General features: G+C 38.3%; 1 long non-coding RNA gene across 1 annotated transcript; it reads right to left on the bottom strand.

Annotated features, from left to right (window-relative positions):
- Positions 1–19458: 19458 nt before the first annotated feature.
- LOC110903641 lies at positions 19459–22817 on the bottom strand. The gene is made up of 3 exons (XR_002572084.2): positions 22539–22817; positions 20245–20301; positions 19459–19693 (listed from the first exon to the last, which is right to left on the bottom strand). It is a non-coding gene; the product is annotated as an uncharacterized LOC110903641 (long non-coding RNA).
- Between the last annotated feature and the right edge of the window lie 247 nt (positions 22818–23064).

The following is a 23064-nucleotide window of genomic DNA, read 5'->3' on the forward strand; positions in this document are numbered from 1 at the left end:
TCGGTGGAACAGAAGAGGTTATAGAAAATAACAGGGAGGTTTTGAATCAACAGTATGAAACGTTTTGCCATGTCAACGGAGAATCTCTAACACAACAGTTTGAACGTTTTAGTTGTCTCATTAGTGAACTTAAACTTGTTAATGTTGAATTTGCTAAATCAACTCTAAATAGTAGGTTACTAAGATCACTACCTGACAAATGGGACACAATTGCTTTTGTGACTAGAAATTCTGTTGGATTCAAAGAATTAAGTCTGACCCAACTTCATGGTCGACTCCTCACTTATGAGAGAGAGTTGAACCAGAAAAAGAAGTTACAAGAATCAGGGAAGGTTGCTGATGATTACACCTTTGGTAACACAGCACTTCTGGGTCAAGAAGAATCTGGTAGTAGTAAGGATCAGAGTTATGATCATTACATTGACATAACTGCTGGTGGAGCTTTTAACAACTCTGATTCTTACTCATCCAACTATGCTTTTACAGCAAGTGGAGATAACCAGAATTCTGACAACTTATCCTTTAAACTCAATGATCTCCAGCATTTTGATCCCACTGATCTGGAGGAAATGGACATATTGCATCAACTGGCACTGCTGAGTGCAAGAACCAGCAAGTTTTATAAGAGAACAGGAAGAAAATTTCCAGGGTTACATAGGAATCTAAAAGTGGGGTTGGATAAATCAAAACTAAAGTGGTATAAGTGTAACAGGCTAGGACATTTTGCTAGAGAATGTAGGAGCCAAAATAGTGGACTAATCATAACACATCCTAGCCCTAGACCTCAAAACAATGAAACACTGTGCACTATTCCCAATATACCCCTGCTGCTCATGTAAACACTGCTCATTATGCACACCCTGTAACACCTGTTCCAGTGCAATATGTTCAAACCACTATCCCACAAATTCAGTATGTTCAAGCCCCAGTCTCTCAGATCCAAGTGCAACAACCTGCACCACAACATGCTGCACAAACATCTGCTCCAACAAAGGCCAGTCAGCAAAGCTTCTTTACCCAAGGCTTTGTTGATTGGAGTAGCATGCCTGATGAGTTATCTTATGAAAACTTTGCTCTATTTGCTAAGAATGATGCTCCTTGTGATGAATTTTGTTTTGGAGCTTTAGAGTCAATTCCAGAAGGGCTGGAAACTAAAGAGGGAGAATCCAGTGCTGAAATAGTGGATGAAATTGCTGAAGTAGTAGTTACTGCTGTTGTTGGTGAACAGCTGTTAGAGAAGGAAACCAAACCACTGTTAGAACCTCTTGCTGACCCATTGTGTAAAGATGAAGTGGAGAAGGACACCAGTGCTTGTGAGAATGTGTGTGACTCTGCCATGATGGCTGCAGCTAAGGTATCACCTCAGGTCTTGAAAAACCTATGTTCAGACAAATGCATCATAGCATTTGCTAATGTTAAAGAGGTGAATGAAAACCGTAGGGACAAAATCTTAAAAGATGAAGTACAATTTGAAAAGTCTATTAAAGAACTGAAAAGTAAATTGTTTGAAAAAGATAATGAGATTTGCAGTTATAAACATGAACATAGCATAACCAAGGACCAACTCTAGGCCTTGAAAGAAAAATATCAAGCCTGTAAAAAGGAGTTAGAATCCACCCAAATCAATTGTGAAAAATAGGTGGAATAGGTTTCAGGAAAAACAGATCAAAAGCAATGTAAAATTTGGCATAGGTTTCAGGAAAAATGACCAAGTTGAAAACACTGCTGTAAATGAGTCTGGTTCTATTGAGATAATTCCAACCAACAAGGATGGTCAAGAGATTAAAATAACTGACAAAATGGTAACAAAATCATTTTGGAAAGACCAGAGGGGTCATCGACCTTTGAGGAGATTGAAAAATATCAATTCAAACCCACCTGGTCAGATAAGTGTGACATCCTTGAGAATTTCAAACCCATGGATTTTTCCATAGTTGAAGGTGTGAAAGCACCTAAGGCCAAGGTCATTCCTCTTAAAGACATCCCAACAGTGGTTCAAAACTCTGTTGCTAAGGAAGTTGAAAAGAGGAAGAAGAGAGAAAAAGTAAAAAAATTGTTTTGTGACTTTTGTGAAAAGAAAAATCATTCCAAAAAGGATTGTTTTCATTTAAAAGCCTATGACATTAACAAAACAAGCATAATTGAGCCTGCAAACAGTTGCACCATCTGTGGAAAAACCAATCATCTTACTCATGAGTGTGTGTACCTCAAAACTTTTGAGGTTAAAAGAAAAGAGTACACTTCAAAAACACCTGTGAGTTCATCAAAACAACCCATCATGAAACAACAACCATTTGTGCCTATCCAAACAGCTGTTACAAAACAGTTGAACAAAAACTCTGCTCCCAGAGATGTTCAAGTGACAGATGCACCTCCTGCAAACCAATTCTAAAGAGGAAAGGTCAACCTCCATACCAAAGGGTCCCACATGTTTATGAGGCTTACAAAAAGCCTTCTAAACCAAAAGAGAACAAGCATCCTTTTGGATTTCAACATCTGACAGGAAATGGTCCACAACAGTGGTTAGAGAGAAATGTTTCAAAAGCTGTTCAAACCCCTGAGTTAACCACTGTCCATGTATCTGGACTTGATACTAATACTATTGTGACCCTATCCAAAGCCTTATTGGCTTTGGAGACCCTCCTGAACTAATTGTTTACTTGATGTGCAGAGAGCTTCTGCATGCTTAGATTGTCTTTGGTATGTAGATAGTGGAGGCTCCAGGCACATGACTGGATGTAGAGCCCTACTCAAAGAATTCAAAAATCATGGAGGGGGTGATATATCTTTTGGTAACAATTCTAAGGGAAAGGTGTTGGGGTCTGGAACAGTTGAATCAGGAAAAATCAAGTTTGAAAATGTCTCTAAAGTTCAACCTCCTTAGTGTCTCACAAATGAGCGACAAAGGCTATGGGTCATTCTTTACTAAGGAGAGTTGCAAGATTGTTTGACCAGAAATGGTCAAAAAGATTGAAGAAATAATAGCCAATTGAAAAATTCAACTTGTTGCTCAAAGAAGTGGCAATGTTTATGTAGTTGATTCGTCAAAAGAGAGCCCTCTGGCTGATGCCAGTCTGTTCTCAACTGCCTCTAACAAAGAGACAGAATTATGGCACAGAAGATTGGGGCACACAAATCTCAAGACAATCACTGCTTTGTCAAAACAAGGGCTTGTAAGAGGTCTTCCACAAAAATTGTTCACTTGTTCTGAGCATTGTGTTTCTTGTTTAAAAGGTAAACAACATAAAAGCTCACCCAAGTCAATTGAGGAGTCCAAAACAACCAAGTGTTTGCAAATGTTGCACATGGATTTGTTTGGCCCAGTAAAAATCATGAGCTTGAAAAAGAAAATATATTGTTTGGTAATTATAGATACATGGACTTACTTCTTACATTCTAAAGATGAGACTGCAGGCATTTTGCAAGACTTTGTCAAACAGGTTGAAAAGCAATTTGACTTGCTAGTAAAAGTCTTTAGGAGTGACAATGGAACAGAGTTTATAAACAAGGAGTTGGATGTGTTATGTGTGTCAAATGGGATTGTAAGGCAGTACAGCATCCCAAGAATACTAGAGCGAAATGGGGTGGTTGAAAGGAAAAACAGAACTTTAATTGAAGCTGCCAGAACCATGCTTGCAGATTCAGATTTACCCTTAACTTTTTGGGCTGAAGCTGTAAACACTGCTTGCTATGTGCATAACAGAGTTTTGATCAACCCCAGACATCAAAAGACTGCCTATGAAACTCTGTTCAACCCCAGACATCAAAAGACTGCCTATGAAACTCTGTTCAAAATCAAACCATTGATCTCATGCTTCAAAATCTTTGGCTGCCCATGTTTTATCTTAAACCTAAAAGATTCAATTTCAAAATTTGCAGCCAAAGTAGATTGTGGTTATCACCTGGGATACTCAACCACTGCCAAGGCCTACAAAGTGTTTAACACAAGGACTAGGTGTGTGGAAGAGACTTTGAATGTAAAGTTCAATGAACTATCATCATTGAAAATCCCAGCAAACCCTGCTGAATTGTTTGATCTTGATAAATTTACTTTTGAAGATGTGTCTGTCAAGACTAACCCTGCAGGTACACCACAATCTTCATCACAAGATTATGGATATGAAGTTCTAATTCCACAACACAAATTCACATCCACCACAAGAGCAGCAGATGTTCAAAACAGTTGTCAAAGCTCAACCACTGCTGCATCAACAATTGTTGATCAAAGTAGCCCTTCAACCTCTGCCACCACATCTTCAACAACTGTTGATAAAAATCTGCCAATAGTGGATAAAAATCAACATTGTGGTACACCCATTCCTCCTATCCCTCCACCTCCATTTCAAACAGAAGTTGGATCATCAAAGTCACCGACAGTTGTTAGCAGAGATGATTCACATCTGCAGCCTTCACCCTTTAATGACATTGTTCCATACAAGGGAGATCTAATCTTCCTGAAGTCTCATCCACCAGATCAAATTATTGGCAACATCAATGAAGGGGTTCTTACCAGAAGTCAATCCGGTTCTTACCAGAAGTCAATCCCAAATCATTTGTCTTTTTGCTAGCTTTCTGTCACTCCATCAAACAGTCAAGTACTAAGAGGCACTAAAAGACAACAGTTGGGTAGAAGCTATGCAAGAAGAGCTCCAATAGTTTAAAAGACAACAAGTATGGGAACTTGTGCCACTGCCAGAGGGTGTGAGTCCTATTGGCACAAAGTGGGTCTTCAGAAACAAAACTGATAAAAGGGGCATTGTTGTCAAAAATAAAGCCAGGCTTGTGGTTCAAGGCTTTAGACAGGAAGAGGGCATTGACTATGATGAAACTTTTGCCCCCGTAGCAAGATTGGAAGCTATCAGACTGTTCTTAGCCTTTGCTGTCAACCACAACACCAAGGTGTTTCAGATGGATATTAAATGTGCATTTCTCTATGGTAAGATTCAAGAAGAGGTATATGTTTGTCAACCTCCTGGTTTTGAGGATCCATTTAATCCAAATCATGTCTACAAGCTAAACAAAGCTTTGTATGGCTTGAAACAAGCACCAAGGGGCTGGTATGAAACTCTTTCCACTTTTCTAATCTCTATTGGCTTCACAAGAGGAAAAATTGACAAAACACTGTTTTTAAAATGGAGAGGAAAAGGTTTGATGATTGTCCAAATTTATGTGGATGACATCATTTTTGAAAGCACATGTAATAAAATGTGTGAAGAGTTCAGAAAACTCATGACAGTGGAGTTTGAGATGAGTGCAATGGGTGAACTACATTGCTTTCTTGGTTTCCAAGTTAAGCAACTGCAAAATGGTACCTTCATTCATCAAAGCAAATATGCTAAAGAACTTTTAAACAAATTTGAGATGAATGATTGCAAACCATGTAGTACACCCATGGCAACCACCAAGTTAGTCATGACTGATGAAAAGGATGATTTGGTTGATCAAACCTTATATAGAAGCATGATTGGGTCTTTATTGTACCTAACTACATCTAGGCTAGACATCATGTTTGCAACATGTGTTTGTGCAAGATCCCAATCAGCTCCTAGGAAGTCTAACCTCATAGCTGTGAAAAGGATATTCAGATATATAAAAAGTGCTCCCACACTTGGTATCTGGTACCCTGCTAATGGGAATGTTAAGCTTTCAGGTTTTTCAGATAGTGACTTTACTGGATGCAACATAGCCAGGAAGTCCACATCAGGGGGGTGCCAATTTCTAAGTGATTGCTTAGTATCTTGGCAAAGCAAAAAGCAAGCAGCTGTTTCCACATCCACTGCTGAAGCAGAATACATTGCTGCTGCAAGCTGTACAGCCCAATTGTTGTGGCTTCAAAATCAATTGCTGGATTTTGGTATAACTGCCTTAAAGACACCTCTCATGTTGGATAGTCAAGCAGCTGAAAATATCATCAAAAATCCAGTCTCTCATTTAACCACCAAGCACATTGACATCAGACATCACTTTGTGAGGGATTACTATGAAAAAGGTTTGATTTCTCTGCATCATGTTCCAACTAAGGATCAGCAGGCAGATGTACTAATAAAAGCATTAGACACATCTACCTTTGAAAGCTTGATCTCTAGGATTGGCATGCTTAACATGAAATAACAAGCAAAATCTAGTTTTTCTATGAATAAAAAGCATTAAAATGTTTTCAGAAAATCAAAAAATTCATCCTTAAAAATAGTTAAAATGAAAATTTTTTCATTAATCCTTAAAAGTCTGTCCTATCCACTGTTTGGTTCAAACATCTGATTGTTGAAAATTCACTCACTGCTGAAAGACAACCTCTATTTTCTCATATTCCTTGTTGACCACTGTTGACCAAACAACAGTGTTTCAATCACTGATGTATATCCAATGACAGTTAAAATCGGACACTGCTCTCACTTTTCACTACTGTCAACCACTGATATTGTCCATCAGTGGTTCCCAAACAACTGTCTTCCACTTTTCCATCAGAGGTTGCCACGTGGGCAGATGTTAACCGTCCGATCTTTGAAACCGCTGCCACACCAGCATTCACTTTTTCACTCTCATAAAACCCTGATAAAACCCCCAAACAGAGTTTTCACTGTCGTATCGAATTTAAAAATTCCTTCAAAATGGTTTCCATCTCTCATTCACCTTCTTCTTCCATTCGCGATTTCTCAATAATCACCATGACTCTTATCCTCAAACACCCACATAATTACCTTGGTACACTTGAGAAAACAAGCAAAAACAAAGATTTCCACTACATCATCGATATCATCCTCAAAGTACAAAACTTTGTTGACCTGCAATTCACCCATTTACCCAGATGCTCTAAGAGATTTCTGGAATCATGCCAAACTTGAAATTCAAGATAAGAAACCATGGGCAATTTCTTCAGAAGTCGGTGGAATTCTGGTCTCAATCACACCACAGACCATCTCAGAAACTTTTCAGATGAACGATCAAGCAGGTAAAACTTCTTACCCTAAGGATGAGTATCAAACTGATTTGATCGAAAGAGGGTATGCAGGACAATTAACAAAAGCAACAACGCAAAAAGGAGAATTTCCACCTCCCATGAAATTCCTGTTTCATACCCTGCTCACCTGTGTGCCCAATAAAACAACTGCTTTCAATGAAATTCCTTTGAAAATACAATACTTGGGTATGCTATCATGTCTAAAACTGATTTCAACTACCCCCAAGAAATTTTCACTGATTTGGTCAAAAATGTCAAAAACATAAAAGAAAAGAAGCCACGGGCCTTCTTATTATTTCCAAGGTTTTTGAGTTTTACTTACAGCAGAAAATACCAAAAGAAAGTGCACATGTACTTGTATAAGGTGCACCTTTTCAAATAAACAGCCTGTCTGCTGAAACTTTTACTAGATTGTTTGAGTCAAAAGTTTCCAAAACACAAGCAGAGGAGTCTGAGCAAACTTTGGATGAGTCCACATCTGTTCCTCAGACTTCAGTTGTTGAGCCCACTGCTCTTGGTGACCACAGCAGCACAACCACTGTTGTGCAACCCCCACCAAAACCTATCAAAAAGAACAAGAAAAATCCACAAAGCCCACCAAACCCACCAAAAAGGGTCTTCTGGAAGATGAGATCCCAGAAGTTAACCTAGTGACAACACAACTATCACAAATAACCACTGTTGCTACTTCCTCACAACAGATGGAAAGATCACCAACAGCCTTAACTCCTCATGCTTCCTCACAAAAGGAACATGTTGTAAGCACAGGGACACTTCATCATGAAGTATTATTCTCACTTGAGAATATGCTTAACAGCCCTTCTCCCTGGGTAAACTCTCTTTCAACTCCTTTCTATTCATCTCAACTTCCACCATCAATTCAACCTCTGATTGATGCCATTGAGCTTCAGACACAAAGCAGCCCCTCTCACCAACCCATTACTGAGAGCACAACCTCAACAATGGCTGTGTCTGAATCACCTCAATTGGTTATCCCACAAACAGCTGAGGAGGTTACACCACAGGAATTTCAGGAAATTCCTGTTGGTAGTTCAAGTGGAGCAGCTATTACAGGTGTTGGATCCACTGATCTACATCTGGACAATAGTTTCATAAGTAAGACTCCCTTGAAGGCAACCACTGTTGATGTTATCAAGGTATCCACTGGTATGTTCAAGTTAACCACTGGGGTGATTTCTAAGATAACCACTGCAGAGGGAGGTCCCCAGTACCAAGAAAAAAGGGCATCAGTTGATGAACCATTGGAGACTCCTCCTAGTTCAACAGCTGATACAACTACCACTGGTAGGAAATCAGATGATCCCATTCATTTGGGTGATGGTTTAAAATACCAAGATTTGACGGAGAGGCTCTCAACCATGGAAATCATTGTGGCTCAGATGAATGAATCCATTCAATTTTTGGTTTAAGCTTCCAAAAGTCAACCCACTACACAACAATACTCCCAAGAGCTATGGAATGTAGTTTAGCCAATTATCACTGCTCAAAGGGAACTTGCAAAAACCCAACACAATCATTATGGCATTGATCAGAAACATGGTTGATGCAAGGTACAAAGATACTCAGGCTGACATCAAGGCTATCAAAGAAGCCTTGACAAAAATGGCTGGCACTACCCCTGCATCTATCTACAAAGATGATGATGATCAAGATGATGTCAAAAAAGGGGAGAAACATGATATGAAGAAGTTTGGCAGACCTACTTCAAAGCAAAAGCCAGCTCAAAAGCCAGAGCCAGAGAAAAAGTCTTCTGCAACCACTGATGAAACATCTGCTAAAGAAAGGAAAAGGGAATTGATGAAACCCTAAACATTCTAGCAGATGAAATGGAAACAAACAAAAAGACTGCTCAAAATCAAAAGGAAACAAAGAAAAGGGAGTGGAAAAAGGAACAAAAGGCAATGAAGAATTGGGAAAACAAAACAAAGAATGTTGGCACTTCAGAAGGAAGAAGATCTCATAAACATAACAAACCACCACTTTGATTCGAGACTTTATATTTGTTACACAAATATAAGTGTATATCTTTAATTGATAAAAGCGTTGAAAATATTTATTTTTAACGTCGAAATACGTTGTCGTATGTGTACGCCATTAGTGAGAGAGTACACTTCAACAAGTGTATGTGAGTATATCATCATGTACTAGAGTCTTTTATACATATACATATACCATATGTATACTTGTATTTTTTATGCTTTATACGTGTACGTATATCGTATTTATACGTGTACGTGTACCACATTATACGTGTAGGTATACCGTATTATACGCGTAGGTATACCGTATTATACGTGTAGGTATACCGTATTTATAACGTACTTGTACAAAATATATTTATAAAAATACACATGTGTTTTACTTTGGGCTTAGCCCACAATTTAGTGTTTTGGGCTTAATCCATATTTTATGGCATTTGGGCCTAGCCCAAGTCCTATAAGTTATTAGGCCTAGCCCATGTTAGTATTGTAAGTGGGCTTTTATAAGTATATTTTTTTTTTTAAGAAATGGACCTTTAGCCCAATATTTATGTTATCCTAAGCCCAAAATTAATTTTAAAAGCCCAAAGTTATATAATTTAGCCCAAGTATTTTTATACTTGTACAAGTGTATTTTGAGCGTATTTTACACGTATTACTATACTTGTATACTCACATGTATATGTACACTTAGTAATATCCATTTTATATTTTTCGGATTTTTATAAGTGTTAACATATATTTATATTTTTCTTGTCTATAAATATATATTATTTTTGAGAGTTTCGTCATAGTGCCAAATGTGTGTGTTGTTGTGTCGGAAGTGACAATATGTCGTCCGTGGTGTGTGCACGCACCGTGTCGAGACACTAGGGTGATTGCTGTCGATGACGACGCGCTTCATTGATAGAGCGTTTATTATATATTTTGTGTCGGTTCGAATATCTATATATATTGTCATGTTAGTATATATGGTTATAATTTAAGTCGTCCGATGTCCGTTCGCCCGCTTATCCTTTGTCCGGTTGTTCGTTCGTGGTTGTGATATATGTGTGGTTCATGTATATGTATTTGGTGTATTTTCAAGAATTCATGTATTGCTTTTGTGAAAGGTATTTATGCGTTTGGTTTGTATTTCCTATCACTAATACATACACATAATACGCACGTATTATACACCAACTAAGGTATTTAAATCGTATATATAATTTTCTCCAAAAATTATATTTATTGGTATACTCATAATTTTCCCCATGTTTATTTAATAAAAATACCTTTTAGTGTTTAAATAAACTCTTGGATAGTTAATACTTAACCCTTGTCATTAGGGTTCGTCTAATAACGATTAAGGTCGTTAATCGCAATTAAGGTTACTAATCACGATTAACCACGCTAATCACCCCGTTAATCTCATTTTAATCGCGATTAAGATTTTAGAAAATTTCGCCATAATTTCCTTTAAACTATGGCGTTTTCCACGTTTTTAAAACGTATTTTAAGCATGCTTAAACCCCTTAATCACAATTAAACTCAAATCAAGTTTCAACCTACCAACTTTGCATGATTAAACTTACACATAAATATCTTTATGCTCCATGAACTTTACTTATATATTTTAACAATACTTTTAATAAAGATTATAACACTTTTAGATCTTTTAACAAGATTATTTAAACCATCATTTTTTTTACCCTACATATAACCTTGATATTTTATTTAAACAACTTGTTCAACTCACTTTTCAAGACTATTATAATTTAGATCATGGTTTTTAATCTTTAAGAAAAGTCACATTCGAAATAAATCATCTTTATGTTGTAGTAAAGTTCATGGCTCATAAGAATGATGATCTTGTTTAGATTTAAACATAAAAATGTTTAAATCTTTATTTTTGTTCTTAAACATGCAAGATCATATACATAAAAATCCTACTTTAGCAAGATCAGCACATGTAAAGCATCATCTAGCACATAATCAACATAATCCACATAATATACATCACATTTAGTAGACTTTTATGGTGAGATTAGGACTTTTGAGTTTGATTTTCTTTATGTTCAAGATGATTAACTTGTACTTTTTTAAACTACATATCATAATAAGTAAAAAAAAATGATAAAAGATGATCTTACAATTTTGCACAAGCTTAAAATGAATATTAGAGAAGATAATGAAGCTCCAAAGTGTCCCTAATGACTCTCCAAGTTTGAAAGCACCTCAAACCTTTTTGTATTGGTATTTTATAAGTAAAAATGGAGTGTTTAGTTGTTAGAAAAAGAGGAAGTAGGGGTGTTTTGGGGCTACCGATTATAAGAGGGGGAAAGAGAAGGATTTTTGGTGTGTTGGAAGTTAGGAGAAAATGAGGGAAAAGTGATGGTGATATATAGAGTAAATTGCCATTTTAGGCTCTAAGTTTTGTTCAAATTTGTCATTTTAGTCCAAATATGTTTTTTTTGCCTCTGGGTCCCTAACTTTTCCCTTTTGTTGCCATTTTGATCACATACACTAACTCCATTCAAAAACTCCATCTTTAACCAGGGGTATTTTCAGGATTTTCATTTTAAATGTTTACAATTGCCATTTTGATCCAATTCCAAAAATTCCAAAAAATACTAAAAAATAATAAAAATTCTAAAAAATCATAAAAATTCTAAAAAATTCTAAAAAATCCAAAAAATCCGTTTCGGCGCGAACCGTTTCGAACCCGAACCGTTTCGAGCTGAACCGTTTCGACGCGAACCGTTTCGACCCGTACCGTTTCGACCCGAACCGTTTCGACGCGAACCGTTTCGACCCGAACCGTTTCGAGCAGAATCGTTTCGACGCGAACCGTTTTGACCCGTACCGTTTCGAGCCGAACCGTTTCGACGCGAACCGTTTCGAGCCGAACCGTTTCGAGCCGAACCGTTTCGACCCGTACCGTTTTGAACCGAACTGTTTCGAGCTGAACCGTTTCGACCCTTACCATTTCGAACCGAACCGTTTCGACGCGTACCGTTTCGAGCTGAACCGTTTCGACCCGTACCATTTCGAACTGAACCGTTTCGAGCTGAACCGTTTCGACCCGTACGGTTTCGAGCACCGTTTCGACCCGTACCGTTTCGAGGCACGGTTCGCGTCGAAACGATTAAGGTTGAAACGGTACGGGTCGAAACGGTTCGCGTCGAAACGGTTCGGCTCGAAACGATTCGGCTCGAAACGGTTCGGCTCGAAACGGTTCGGCTCGAAACGGTTCGGCTCGAAACGGTTCGGCTCGAAACGGTTCAGCTCGAAACGGTACGGGTCGAAACGGTTCGCGTCGAAACGGTTCGGCTCGAAACGGTTCAGCTCGAAACGGTTCGCGTCGAAACGGTTCAGCTCGAAACGGTACGCGTCGAAACGGTTCAGCTCGAAACGGTTCGGGTCGAAACGGTTCGCGTCGAAACGGTTCGGCTCGAAAGGGTTCGGGTTCGAAACGGTTCGCGCCGAAACGGATTTTTTGGATTTTTTAGAATTTTTATGATTTTTTAGAATTTTTATTATTTTTTAGAATTTTTTGGAATTTTTTTGATTTTTTGAGATTGGATCAAAATGGCAATTGAAAACATTTAAAATGAAAATCCCAAAATACCCCTGGTTAAAGATGGAGTTTTTGGATGGAGTTCGTGTATGTGATCAAAATGGCAACAAAAGAGAAAAGTCAGGGACCCAGAGGCAAAAAAAAAAAAACTATTTGGACTAAAATGACAAATTTGGACAAAACTTAAGGACTAAAATGGCAATTTACTCTGATATATACTATAATTTCCCAAATCCCTTCTTGGTCAAATATATGATTTTCATTTCCACCGTACTTCCATCATCATAAAAAAAGTCTTGAATGATTTGAAATGTATGGCCGATCACATGGGAGGTGTGGTGGTTGTTTATAGATATATATATTTTTTAAACATGTGATATATATGTTAAATTAGGAGATATTTTGGTAATTAATTTAGTTAGGGTAATTAGGGTGCTAATGATAGTTTAGGATTTTAAATAAAGTTAATTTTGTTTACTAGTTTAGTGGGTAAAGATTTTGGATCGTAAAAATACCACTAGTTCGCTCGTCGTTTCGATATCGGGTGTTATATAAAAGATGCTATATAATACCGAGAGCTATGGTTTTATTTTACCATCGATGTTATGGCGTTTATTTAAGGCGTTTATGACGCCAAAATATCACTAACTAGTTCGCTAGCCTTTTAGTTTAGGAAATTGGATGGTATGAATATAATTTATTCGCTTATCGGCTCGAACTTGGGCAATGTGTGAAAATTGTGGCATAGCACCAGGAGTTTATATTTCGGATGTCCCATTGATATCCTCAAGCTTATTTAAGATGTAATATATTATTTACGAGTCCTACGGACATTAAAATGCTGAAATTTTAGTCTCGCGAACATTTTATTTTGTTACAGTTTGGCGCAGAACGAACACCTTATAAATATGCATTTTTTTGAAAGTTTATATATTTTATCATTTGGTGCCCCTAGTTAGGGGTTTTTATTTATATTCCATCCATAAATTGCTTTCGTTCCATTCGTTGCTCGTTTGGACAGTTTTCTGAACTTGCGTGATCCGGTGAATAGTATTTTCAGCATTTTGCCAACATATTAGGACATAGTTTGTGGTTTTCTCGCGACTAGGCGATTGAGTTAATATTATTTAGCATTTTAACCATGTCCTATGATTGCTAGATCTTATACGACCTAATCATGCAGTAATTGAATCGTAATGAGAGAAATTAAACGTTAAATCGAGTGTTTAAGTTGTACGGAATTACCATTATTTTTGCCAGTTGTCACATTCTCCCCCCGTTAAAAGAATTTCGTCCCGAAATTTAAGTCGTGTTACCGGGAGTCTTGAAATAGGTGAGGGTACTTGGATTTCATTTGATCTTCACGTTCCCACGTAAACTCGGGACCGTAACGCGAGTTCGAACGAACTTTAACTAGCTTCCTACGACTCCTCCGCGTCTTGTGGACCTTCCAGTCTGTAACCTCAATAGGTTATTCAGTAAATTGGAGTTTATCGTTGACATGGATCTCGTCTGCTGGAATGACAACCGTCTCTTGTGTAGGACTTTTCTTGAGATTTGACACGTGAAACGTGTCGTGTACACTGCTTAGTTCTTCTGGTAGTTTTAACTTGTACGTAACAGTTCCAATCTTTTCCAGAATTTTGAAAGGCCCAATGTAACGTGTGTTCAACTTCCCACGTTTACCAAATCTTACTACGCCCTTCCAAGGTGAGACTTTCAACAATACCATGTCTCCGACCTCTAAATCTATGGTTTGCATCGGTTGTTGGCATAGCTCTTTCGTTTGTCGCCAGCCGTCTTGATACGGTCTCGTATTTGAATGATCTTGTCTGTGGTTTCCTGGACCAATTCCGGACCAATGAGTTGTTTATCCCCGGTTTCCGCCCAACATAGCGGGGACCGACACTTTCGTCCATATAATGCTTCAAACGGGGCAGCCTGGATGCTAGTGTGATAGCTATTATTGTAGGAGAACTCCACTAAAGGCAAGTGAGTATCCCAGCTTCCACCCAAGTCCATCACACAAGCACGCAACATGTCCTCCAAAGTTTGTATCGTTCGCTCACTTTGGTCGTCCGTTTGCGGGTGAAAGGTCGTACTAAGATTCAGTTGAGATCCAAAGGCCTTTTGGAATGATTGCCATATTCTTAACACGAACCGACCATCTCGGTCCGATATAATAGAAACAGGCACTCCATGTCGGGCCACAATTTCCTTGAGATATATTTCAGCCAATTTCTTAGTGCTATCTTTTCACTGATCGGTAGGAAATGCGCGGACTTTGTAAGTCGATCTACAATTACCCAAATCATATCATGGCCTCTTGAGGTTCGGGTTAACTTAGTAATGAAGCCCATCGTGGTTTTTTTTCCCATTTCCATACAGGAATTTCAGGTTGTTGGAGCAAACCTGAAGGCTTTTGATATTCCGCCTTAACCTTGGCGCATGTAAGGCATTTCCAAACATAAGTAGCAATGTCGCTTTTAAGCTTAGGCCACCAATAAAATTCTTTTAAGTCTTGGTACATCTTATCCGAACCCAGATGTATAGAGTACCTTGACTTCTTTGCTTCATCCAAAATAATCGTCCGTAGGTCGCCAAAGGATGGAACCCAAATTCGCTACAGGGAGTACAATGTTATCTTCCTTGGGCAACGATTGCACTCCCATTCCACGTAATGCTTCAGCTTATAGGTGCTCTGGTTTGAGCGTCTCTTGCTCAGCCTCACGAATCCGAGTAACGGAATTCGTTTGTATGGTAATCTCCAAGGCTCGCATCCTTAGTGGGTTTGCGCACTCCCTGCGGCTCAAGGCGTCTGTTACAACGCTCGCCTTGTCCAGGTGATACTTAATCTCACAGTCGTAATCATTCAACAGTTGATGATATCCCGACCTCAAGTTGATCTTGGAGTAGTAGCTAGAACTTTAAAATTGGTTGAACAAGTCATCAGTTCTCGGTAAGGGGTACCGATTCTTGATTGGTTAGCCTGTTTAACTCCCTGTAGTCTAAGCACATACGAAAACTGTCGTCCTTCTTCTTGACAAACAACACTGGAGCTCCCCAGGGTGAGAAGCTCGGCTCGATAAATTCTCTTGTCTAGCAACTCTTTTAGTTGAGTCGATAGTTCTTGCATCTCGGACGAGCTAATCGATAAGGTGCCTTCGCCACTGGTGCCGCTCCTGGCACTAGGTTTGTCCGAAACTCCATTCGTTGCTGTGGAGGTAGCCCAAGAAAGTCTTCGGGAAAGACTTCTGGAAATTCGTTCACAACAGGGTTGTCTTCTAACTTCGGCTCCTTGGTCTCCTTATCGACAACATGAGCAAGGAAGGCTATGCACCCCTTTCGGAGGCACTTCTGCGCCTTTATGACCATTGTGGGATGTCGCAATCCATCGCCTTATGGGGCCCAGCGTCCTCGCATCAACTGCATGAAGGCCGTGTACTATAAGTGTTTCATCATTCGCAAAAGGGATGCAAATGATTTTCTCACGACCAACAATTTCAACTCTATTCTTGGATAGCCAATCCATGCTGACTACAACATCATAACTTCCCAAATCAACAGGTAGGAGCTCAGTAAAAAAATTCATGCTCTACAAGTTCCAAAGTACAACCCTTAATCACCTCATTTGCTTTAACTAACTTTCCATTTACCAGTTCTATAGGATATGGGACGTCTAGCTTACTTGAAACTAGGCCAAGTGTATTCTTAAATTCTACTGATACAAAACTAAGGTCGGCGCTAGTATCACACAGAATGGATGCATAGTGTTGGTTAATAGGGAACATACCCGTCACAACATTCGGGTCCTGGCGCGCTCACGAGCTTCGATCGCGAAGACTCCTCCTCGCTTGGTTCTTCTTAGGGAAATCTTTTCTAAAGTGCCCCACGTCACCACAGTTGAAACAACCTGGAACTCTACCATTATCGTTTCCGCCTAGGTTGTAGTTATCATATCCTCCTTGGTTGGGATATCTTGCCCAACAGGCATCCTTGTTGTTTCCCTCTTTTCCACACCTGTCACACTTAGGTCTCAGGCATCGACCTTCATGGTGAAACTTGCATTCGTCACATCTCGGCTTAGTCCCCAGATAAACCTTTCCACTGGCCTTATTGGTGGCTCCATAAGCTTTCATGCCACGCGGCGGGTTTGCTTCCCTTCTTTTGTTTGCATTTGAGTGGTCATGAATTACTTGAGTGCCTTTCTTCAGATTTGAAAACTTTCTTTTGTTGTCGCCTGAAGACTCCACGTGAGTCTCTTTCTTGTTTATCTCGGATTTCGAAAACTTTCCCATACGAAGAGCTTCTTCAGTAAGTGTAACGCTCAAATCGATAGCCTCTGCGATAGTTGGAGGCCTTGAGGCAGTAACCATGCTCAGGATTTGAGGCGCAAGTCCCCAAATAAACCTTTCGATTCTCTTGAATTCTGGCTCGACAAGATAAGGAACGACCCTTGATAAATCATGAAAACGCTGAATATACTCGGCAACCTTTGGTCCATCCATCTTCAGATTCCAGAACTCAGTTTCCAGTTTCTGGATTTCAGCTCTTGAACAGTATTTCTTGCGCATTAATTCCTTAAGCTCATCCCAACTGAGCACATATGCAGCAGTTTCGCCAAGAGTTTAACTTGGAGGTTCCACCAGGAGAGTGCACCATCCAAAAACAGCCCAGAAATATAAGTGACTCTCTGTTCAGGTGCACATTTGCTCATTCTTAGCACGGAATCGGTCTTTTCAACCCAGCGAACAAAAGTGACGGCACCTCCCGTGCCATCAAAGTTTAAGGGTTTGCAATCCAGAAATTGCTTATAAGTACAGCCTGTAACACATGTAACGTAATTCACGAGTGAGCATTGGCAGACACAATTGGAAATATCCAAAAGATTTGTAATGTGTCTTAGGTGATTTAACATTACCAGTTGGAGGGTTATTTCCGAAAGTGCCACCGCTGTGTTCTGAGCGGTTGGCTTCGTGCTGTGCAATTGCCTGTGATATGCGTTCCTGAAGCTCGGCTTCTGTCCTTGGTAACGTGTTAGTGTCTGTGTCACGTCTGGGGGGCATTTTCTTCTAGCAAGAAGTTTTGGGTAGGTTAGAGAACATTCACCAAATAATTATATGTGGGGTATATATGTATATAGACAATCATTACCACAAGCAAACATGTAATCATCTAACATCACATGCATATATTATCAAAAGGTATAAATAAGAAAACAACCACTGAGCTTCCATATATGTTCAACAACTTGATACATTGTTTTTAACAGATGAAAAACAAAATGGACTCGAGGTTACATCACATCGGTCATAGAAGTTCCATAATACGAAAGTAGTAGTTATTTTCCTTCTACATTGGTCCTCTTAGGTCTTTAGTTTTTTACAAAACGGGCATACTTCCCAAAAGGTGGGGGGGTTGTGCATTACTACCACGTATAGGGGTGATAGTGAAAACGCAGAGATAAGGTCGTGAGGGTACGTGGCTTCTTCCTCGGAACCGAATTGTGCCTTGTAGCAACCGTAGAGCGGTTTTCCAAGGCGTGAATGCACTACTCAAACGATGGGGTGCTACGGGATAGAGAGTGTAGGGTTACTGGTAGGGGTGTTGGCGGTGGCGATATAGGTAGTGGGTGATAGGGTGCATGTGAGGTGAAGGATGAGGAGAGTCTTTTCTGAGTGTTAGCCATTTTCACCTGCTTAGATACCGGGTCCCAAACGACTCGTATTACGGGTTGGAGTGTTAGGCATGAAGTAGGCAAAGACAGACATCCTACTTTATAGAGTGTTAGAGTAACTATTTCGGTTAGTGTTCTACTAGATGGAGATTTGGAACAACTTAGGAATTTCAAATAGATAGTGATCATTTGCTTGACCCGCAGAGCCCACCAGGATTTCCATGCACTACAAGATGTTATTACGTGGGCCCCCGTAATAATAAATTGTCTTGCATGGTCACCCTAATTTTTCTCTCGTTCAAAGCAGCCGATCAGTCAGAGAAGGGACACTACTGTCTTCATACCTTCAACATGGAAAGGACCTTTATAATGGTCCACGCGCCAACGTCCGTTGTCGTTACGCGCGGAATGGCACAATGCTTAGACGAAGTAGGAATAAATAGAGTTCCTAACAATAGTAGTTGGAGGGGCACCTTCAAGATGAGTACATCATCTTCCTTATCTGGAAAAGATTGTCGCCAATCATGTTTCGTAAAAGCCATAGGGACCTCATCTCACTGATAAGGTTGTTGTCCAAGGTTACCTCCTCCGCCTCGCCGTCACTGCCGTAGTCAGGCACCTTCGCATTCGAGAGGGAAGAACAGCCATCTTCTACGAAATCAAGCTCAGGGTCTCGTTTGGTAACTACATCAGCCATAAGCTCCGCAATAAACGCGAGGCCGATAGTCTCATTGTGCGAGTCAAGAATAATAATAGGATTCGAAGTCGAAGGGATCTCGTTCCCGTCAATAATTATTCCGTACACGTATACGCATATATATCAATGAATAATAATGTTACTTAGTATATACAAGCAAATAAATGCAACATATCACATATAACTCTCGTTTGTTGTTTCGGGTGTCGTTTCATCTTTGGCAAGTCTATCTCACGTAGACTATACCTCACGTGGCACTTTAGTTGGGGTATTCTCCTCCCTACTAATGTCCCTGCTTTTGTCTTTCCTTTGTAAACGTTTGATTCATGGATCTTGGCGCTTTCGTAAATGCAATGAAAAATCTTTTTGTTTGTTGTAAAAATGTTTTCGTGAGAGAATCCTAGTGATTGTAGACTAGACTCGAGAAGGAATCCTAGTTCACTACAATCGAAGCTCTGATACCAATACGTCACACCCGTTCATTAGCGGAAGCGCGTGGTGTGAACTTGATTAGTTTTCATTGCATACGATATAAGTAAACATCTACATGATTAAAAACATCCGATGTTCATCCATTAACATAATAAAATATTACACATCATAAGTTGTTTAGGATACAAACCAACATAAGTTTTAAGTTTACAAAAGGACTTGTTGACATAAGATTAAAACATAAGGCTTTGCATCCTCTATCTCATTGAAGATGAGATATATGGACTATACCCTCCTAAAAGGATGACATCGATGACTTGTAATCTAAAAGCTTCATATTAAACACCAGCACCAAGATCCCATTAGTTTCCTGAAATACATGTAAGTTTGAAAACATCAACAAAAGTGGAGCGAGTTCATGTGTTTTGAGTGAGCTCCAATTAAACCTTTAAACATGTGAGAGATCTTTCATAACAAACAGGTATGTATAGCGTCTATGAACAGATCATTAATGTTTTGCAAGGACATTAATATATGTGAAGACATAGGGAGTACCCAACCCGAGTGGGCTGTTATAAGTGTCGAATCCCCTCGACAGTGTCGAATCCCCTCGACTGTGTCGAATCACCTCGACTGTGTCAAATCACCTTGACTGTTGTCGAATCACCTCGACTGGGATACAAAAGCACTCTAAGTAGTCACAAATGGACCATGAGCGGGGCTCGGCCGTACCCGTTAGATCTAACCTTTGTCCATGTTTCTTATGAGAGTTATTGGCATTTCAGTTTCAGCCTATGCTCACATGATCTAATAGTTCATTTCATAGCCAAATCATACCATTGAAATATTTGTAACATGTATTTCACCCCCGAGAGTTATAGATCTGAAAACAGTTAAGAGAAAAGGGGGACATGAACTCACTGTTTTGCGTTCCTGAGAGAGATATTTTAGCAACGTGTTCTGTAAACGCGAGTCAACCTACAAGGGTTCTACTCATTAGACACGTCGGTCTTTCCTTGACCTTGTACTCATTGTTCATCTTGAACGTTTGTTATTTTCATTTCATTTTTGGAACACTTGTGTAGTTTAATAATACGTTGGCATTTGTTCCTGGTGTACTTTGATTCGAGACTTTATATTTGTTACACAAATATAAGTGTATATCTTTAATTGATAAAAGCGTTGAAAATATTTATTTTTAACGTCGAAATACGTTGTCGTATGTGTACGACATTAGTGAGAGAGTACACTTCAACAAGTGTATGTGAGTATATATTCATGTACTAGAGTCTTTTATACATATACATATACCGTATGTATACTTATATTTTTTACGCTTTATACGTGTACGTATATCGTATTTATACGTGTACGTATACCATATTATACGTGTAGGTATACCGTATTATACGCGTAGGTATACCGTATTATACGTATAGGTATACCGTATTTATAACGTACTTGTACAATATATATTTATAAAAATACACATGTGTTTTACTTTGGGCTTAGCCCACAATTTAGTGTTTTGGGCTTAATCCATATTTTATGGCATTTGGGCCTAGCCCAAGTCCTATAAGTTAATAGGCCTAGCCCATGTTAGTATTGTAAGTGGGCTTTTATAAGTATATTTATTTTTTTTAAGAAATAGACCTTTAGCCCAATATTTATGTTATCCTAAGCCCAAAATTAATTTTAAAAGCCCAAAGTTATATAATTTAGCCCAAGTATTTTTATACTTTTACAAGTGTATTTTGAGCGTATTTTACACGTATTACTATACTTGTATACTCACATGTATATGTACACTTAGTAATATCCATTTTATACTTTCCGGATTTTTATAAGTGTTAACATATATTTATATTTCTCTTGTCTATAAATATATATTATTTTTGAGAGTTTCGTCATAGTGCCAAGTGTGTGTGTTTTGTGTCGGAAGTGACAATATGTCGTCCGTGGTGTGTGCACGCACCGTGTCGAGACACTAGGGTGATCGCTGCCGATGACGACGCGCTTCATTGATAGAGCGTTTATTATATATTTTGTGTCGGTTCGAATATTTATATATATTGTCATGTTAGTACATATGGTTATAATTTAAGTCGTCCGATGTCCGTTCGCCCGCTTATCCTTTGTTCGGTTGTTCGTTCGTGGTTGTGATATATGTGTGGTTCATGTATATGTATTTGGTGTATTTTCAAGAATTCATGTATTGCTTTTGTGAAAGGTATTTATGCGTTTGGTTTGTATTTCCTATCACTAATACATACATATAATACGCACGTATTATACACCAACCCTTTTCTCCAAAAATTATATTTATTGGTATGCTCATAATTTTCCCCATGTTTATTTAATAAAAATACCTTTTAGTGTTTAAATAAACTCTTGGATAGTTAATACTTAACCCTTGTCATTAGGGTTCGTCTAATCACGATTAAGGTCGTTAATCGCAATTAAGGTTACTAATCACGATTAACCACGCTAATCACCCTGTTAATCGCGATTAAGATTTTAGAAAATTTCGCCATAATTTCCTTTAAACTATGGCGTTTTCCACGTTTTTAAAACGTATTTTAAGCATGCTTAAACCCCTTAATCACAATTAAATTCAAATCAAGTTTCAACCTACCAACTTTGCATGATTAAACTTACACATAAATATCTTTATGCTCCATGAACTTTACTTATATATTTTAACCATACTTTTAATAAAGATTATAACACTTTTAGATCTTTTAACAAGATTATTTAAACCATCATTTTTTTTACCCTACATATAACCTTGATATTTTATTTAAACAACTTGTTCAACTCACTTTTCAAGACTATTATAATTTAGATCATGGTTTTTAATCTTTAAGAAAAGTCACATTCGAAATAAATCATCTTTATGTTGTAGTAAAGTTCATGGCTCATAAGAATGATGATCTTGTTTAGATTTAAACATAAAAATGTTTAAATCTTTATTTTTGTTCTTAAACATGCAAGATCATATACATAAAAATCCTACTTTAACAAGATCAACACATGTAAAGCATCATCTAGCACATAATCAACATAATCCACATAATATACATCACATTTAGTAGACTTTTATGGTGAGATTAGGACTTTTGAGTTTGATTTTCTTTATCTTCAAGATGATCAACTTGTACTTTTTTAAACTACATATCATAATAAGTAAAAAAAATGATAAAAGATGATCTTACAATTTTGCACAAGCTTAAGATGAATATTAGAGAAGATAATGAAGCTCCAAAGTGTCCCTAATGACTCTCCAAGTTTGAAAGCACCTCAAACCTTCTTGTATTGGTATTTTATAAGTAAAAATGGAGTGTTTAGTTGTTAGAAAAAGAGGAAGTAGGGGTGTTTTGGGGCTGCCGATTATAAGAGGGGGAAAGAGAAGGATTTTTGGTGTGTTGGAAGTTAGGAGAAAATGAGGGAAAAGTGATGGTGATATATACTATAATTTCCCAAATCCCTTCTTGGTCAAATATATGATTTTCATTTCCACCGTACTTCCATCATCATAAAAAAAGTCTTGAATGATTTGAAATGTATGGCCGATCACATGGGAGGTGTGGTGGTTGTTTATAGATATATATTTTTTTTAAACATGTGATATATATGTTAAACTAGGTTATAACCCCGTGTATTACACGGGTTGAGAAAATAAAGTACCAAATAGTTAATAACGAAGATTTAACAATTATAAAATGATATTTTAAGACACTT

The sequence above is a fragment of the Helianthus annuus genome, chromosome 2 (genome assembly GCF_002127325.2).
Source record: "Helianthus annuus cultivar XRQ/B chromosome 2, HanXRQr2.0-SUNRISE, whole genome shotgun sequence".
Classification (NCBI taxonomy): domain Eukaryota; kingdom Viridiplantae; phylum Streptophyta; class Magnoliopsida; order Asterales; family Asteraceae; genus Helianthus; species Helianthus annuus.